At 50.0% G+C, this 5000-nt stretch overlaps 1 protein-coding gene across 1 annotated transcript in view; it reads left to right on the top strand.

Moving 5' to 3' along the window:
• The window catches only part of robo1 (roundabout, axon guidance receptor, homolog 1), a gene marked incomplete at its 5' end in the record, with an annotated part of 237583 nt that overhangs the window by 173734 nt on the left and 58849 nt on the right, over positions 1-5000 (top strand). The window lies entirely within an intron of this gene.

The following is a 5000-nucleotide window of genomic DNA, read 5'->3' as shown; positions in this document are numbered from 1 at the left end:
AGTGAAAGAGGATGATGGTCTTGAACCGTACATGTACATGTGTCTGTAGTACACTCACTGTGTCAACAAAGCAGAGCTAATGGAATCATTCTCCTCTGGCCCATTAGAGCTCAGTGCTGCTTGTTTGTGTGTCTGCTTGTGTGTGTGTGTGTGTGTGTGTGTGTGTGTGTGTCTGCTTGTGTGTGTGTGTGTCTGTGTGTGTGTGTGTGTGTGTGTGTGTGTGTGTGTGTGTGTGTGTGTGCAGTGTGTGGGCTGGTGGGTGTGTGGGTCTGGGTGTCTGTGTTTGTGTGTGCAATGTGTGTATTGCTTCCCCTGCGTTCATGTGTGTGCAGTGTGGGCCTATGTCTGTGTTTGTGCGTGTGTGCAATGGTGTGTATTGACAGATCCATGACGAGCCACTTGAGGTGACGACATCATAAATGATTTGGCTGCCGGTACTTGAACACAAACCGTCGTACCTGTTTGGACAACGTCTCTCTTTTCTTTTCTTTTTTTAGGAAAGCTTGTATTCCCCCTCTTCTATCTCCTCCTCCTCCCCCCATCATCGACTATGTGAAAGTCCCTGGAGCGTTTATGTCTTACACATGGAAACAGGAGGAATGCCATTGGCTCCGCTACGTTGTTGTGAAAACGGGAGTGTTGGATGGCGTCCCGGCCAATCCCTGATGTGAAACGGAAACATGTTGGAGTGCATTCTGGGAACCATAATACCTGACTGTGTGTTTCCACAACATGTAACATGCTGCCCCCCCCCCCCCCCCCCCAATCCTCCTCCACTGCAACACACAGCCCGTTTAATCACTTTCATATGCAGATATGCAACATATTATGACCTGACTTCGCAGGGAAGCACCGTTTATGGTACTCTCTGTGTTTTTCTATCATAAAAGGTAATTGTGATAATCCCATGCAGATGCCGCTTAGGCAGTTTGCACGGTGGCGGGGCCTGCTATCATGAATTTACAAGGAGAACATACGCTTTTGCCTTTTTTCAGGGGAGAGGGGGTTCGGTTCGTAAGGGGTGAGGCTCCTTGCTGACATTCTTACCCCATACCTCAGCAGCACTCCAAAAAACGAAACACTCTCTTTATTTTAGTCAGACTCACCTCTCCCCCCGGCACTCCAATTAAATAGGCACTGTTTATTGACCTTGAAGGTGCCAAGCAGCTCATTCATTCAGTCACTCACATGAACATGCCTCCCTGCTGCCCTCCCCGTGTCTCCCTGTGTCCACCCCACGCCATCTCTCCCCAGCAGCCTTAAGACTTATGACCATTTAAACAAACACAGGCACTCAATGGCCTCTCTGTCTGCTGGGGCTGTGTGTGGTGTGTGTGTGTGTGTGTGTGTGCGTGTGTGTGCGTGTGTGTGCGTGTGTGTGCGTGTGTGTGTGTGTGTGTGTGTGTGTGTGTGTGCGCGCGCGTGCGTGTGTGTGCATATGTGTGTGTGTGTGTGTGTGTGTGTGTGTGTGTGTGTCTGTGGGTGTGTGTGTGTGTGTGTTTGTGTGTGTGCGTGCGTGTGTGCATGCGTGTGTGCATGTGTCTGCGTGTGTGTGTGTGCGTGCTTGTGTGTGTGTGTGTGTGTGTGTGTGTGTGTGTGTGTATACTTTGTACCCTGAGCCAGGCCTGTAAAAGCTGCCAATCTCCCACTGTACTGGTCTCTCTGCAGTCTTGCCGTGGCGTGGAGAGTGTGGACATGCCCTCCGCTGTGCCACTGAAAGGCACGGGCTAACCATCTGCCCAGGGTACCAGACGCTGGTGGGTTTTACACTGTAAACACTTTACACAGTAGAGTCCCCCCCCCCCCCCCCTCCTCCTCCTCCTCTCCCCCCTCGCTGCCCCCCTCACCCCTCTGCCATCTAAACACTCCCAGCAGTGATTGGAGCTGGCTGCCAGGTCCACTCATCCGTGCGGGGCAGCAGTGGATGGCTTAAATTACTGTCGGTACCTCACTGTAGCGATCTCCACATGTGCTACTCAACCCTCAGGATGTGTGGATCAAAACACCAAAATGTCAAAAAAGCTTCACCCCCCCGACCGGCGGTGGAACGTTGAGATGCTTGTACGTAAAATGACACAACGCGGTTGTTCCCAGTGTACTGTTTCGGTGCCTCGTTGTAATGATGTATATGTTTGCTTCTCAAAATATTGAGTGTAACCTAATAGTGTGGGTCATATTGTTTACCCTGGCCTTGTATATTTAGAAAGGGAGCCACATCGTGGATTGTCACTACTTGGATTGTTTAGAGGAGTTAATGTGGACAGGATGTCTCCTTCCTATGACATCACTTCACTGTCTGCTCCCACCGAGGCTGTCGTCTCGCCTGGATGACCTCGCGGTATTGAGGGTACAGGTGCACGTCCTCGGGGGTCTGGCGGTTGACCGCGCACTTCGACCTTCAGAAGTATGTGACCCCACTCAACTCTTGAACTCCAGTTGAAATATACTGGAATGAGAGTTTAGACTGATTGCAACATCTATGGTGACGTGTCAATACTGAAGTACTTGTTTTAAAAAACAATTCACTTCAAAGCACTTCAAAGCAGCAACCCTATTACTGTAGTTAGAACGCTTGAAAGATGTGTGCGTGTGTGTGTGTGTGTGTGTGTGTGTGTGTGTGTGTGTGTGTGTCTGTGGGTGTGTGTGTGTGTGTGTTTGTGTGTGTGCGTGCGTGTGTGCGTGCGTGTGTGCATGTGTCTGCGTGTGTGTGTGTGTGTGCGTGCTTGTGTGTGTGCGTGTGTGTGTGTGTGTGTGCTACATAGCTGAAACATACGGTAATGTCCATAACCCTCTGACCTGTGTACTGTGTGCCGGGGTGTAGCGTGTCTGTCTGTCTGTGTGGAGGGAGAGAGGGAGAGGTAGAGGGCATGAGCTCAGAGCTGAAGAACGAGAGCCAGACCGGGAGAAAGAGAGGAAGCTGCCGTGTCCAATCTCATCTCTCTGGTGGGTGGAGGGGGGGATGGAGAAAGAGAAAGAGAAAGGAGGAGGGAGGGATGCTGGAGGAAGGAGGGAGAGAGGGATGGGAACAGAGCCAATGGCTGTGAGAGATGCCCAGAGTGCAGCGTAGGCAGGATTACGCTTTCACACTCAAACATACACACACACACACACACACACACACACACACACAAACACACACACACACATGTGAGGATTAAATAGACTGGGTGGGCAAAAATATACAATGAAAACATGTTCATGTTTTTGACTTGGTTCTTTTTTAATAGGTCACATTTTGCGGACCACCAATTCAACTCTGAAAAAGCCGGCCTGTTTACCTTGTTGAGCGAGCGTCACTTTTATCAGCTCCGGCCACCTTGCCGTATTCCTACAGCACTGGAGATGCCACAGGGGGCGGGCGAGAGAACGCCAGAGAGAAGGTGGAGAGGCAGCGAAGGAGAGTTAGAGAGAAGCCGAGGCCTAAAGCAGCAGCAGCAGTGTGCAGCCGGGCACATCTGGGAGTGATTACTCATTTCATATTTTTCTCAGTGTTTGCTGTGTGCCGTACTTCTTCTCCAGAGCTGTCGCTCCAGCTCTAATCCTCCAGGTTATTTATGAGCAGGGCCGTGTGTTGGCCAGCGACAGCTCTGCCTCGTGGCGCCTCGCCACCCAAATCAAGCAAATAAGTTTTGGTTTATCAGGAGCTGGAGCTGAACTCGTAAAAGAAAAGGGGAGAGGGTGGAGGAGGAGGAGGAGAAGGAGGAGGAGGAGGAGGAGGAGGAGGACAGCACAATACAACACATTCATTTCCAGGACATGCAACAAAACGCCTCTGTCCTCCGTCCTCTCCTTCCACTCTCAGCCTCTTTTCCCTGCTTTTCCTTTTTTTTTTTTTGGAGGGGGGTGGTGGGGTGTCCATTTGGAGTATTGTTTCTAAGAAACCCTCACCCCCCCAAAAAAGAAATGAGGACAGACCAGAACAGCTCTCTGTGTGTTGTCCAGGTTTTTGTTTTTGTGCACTTTCGGACAAATCTTCAGTTCCCCAATGGGTCTTTTTTAATTCTCTCTGAGATTTGGGGGGGGTGGGGCTTACTGTAATCCGTTTAATTTCCTCGGAACAAAGCTCATTTGATCATCCCGTTCGGGCTTGTGTGCAGCATTAAGTCTTCATTTTCATTAATGTCGGAGGAGCAGCACGGGAATCTCATTTTAATTTGACATTTCGGCATCTGTTTTCAATTTCCCCAGGAAAGAAAATGTGTGTGTGTGTGTGTGTGTGTGTGTGTGTGTGTGTGTGTGTGTCGGGGCGGGGCGCGGGAGATAGGAACCCGTGGGTTTTTAGGAGCAAGGAGCAGAGAGTTACACAACCTTTTCAAAGCAGACGTCCAGTATAAGAGATGATAGTAGCTAATTGCGTTAGCCTGTGCACAGCCCTAGGGTGCTACTGTGGACCTGGAGACTAATTTGTCAGGACTTTGCAGTAGTAGAACCAGGCTAAGCTAAGCTTGTACAGTACAGTACACTCTGAGGTTAAACAGCGGGTTCTCTGACTGGTCCCTGAAGAAAAAAGTATTTAAAGAACCCGTTTTGGTTCCATGTTGAACCGTTTTTCCCGCAGGGAGCAGGGTCTTACTACGCTACCTGGCACCAACACATGTTGTACATGTTCTACATTTTCTTCACAAAGAGTTCTCCACTCTAGGCTATAGGCCGGGTCTCACACATGTTTTTCGCCACAACACACAGAAGCTCCGGCAGCATGCTGCCAACGGCAGCTCCCCTCCACTCTCCACTTAGCCAACTGTCTGTCAGACAGGGAGGAAGGCTGTCGGCCTGATAAGATAAGAGTTACAGTATGTTTTTTCACAGCAGCCACAGCAGAAACTCCTCGCAGATGACTCCATGAAGTGGAACAGAGGAAAGACAGTGGCGGGCTGTACTGTACTGTTCATTGAGACATATTGAGGGTGCGTATCGCTACAGGCTATGATGCGCTAAGAGACTTTAGCGTGCATGCTGCTAACTCATCATCAGCAAATATTTCAGTAACGCCAGGAAGG

The sequence above is a fragment of the Nansenia antarctica genome (assembly GCF_963989245.1).
Source record: "Nansenia antarctica genome assembly, chromosome: 3".
Lineage (NCBI taxonomy): Eukaryota > Metazoa > Chordata > Actinopteri > Argentiniformes > Microstomatidae > Nansenia > Nansenia antarctica.
This window is presented reverse-complemented; position numbering and strand designations above follow the sequence as displayed.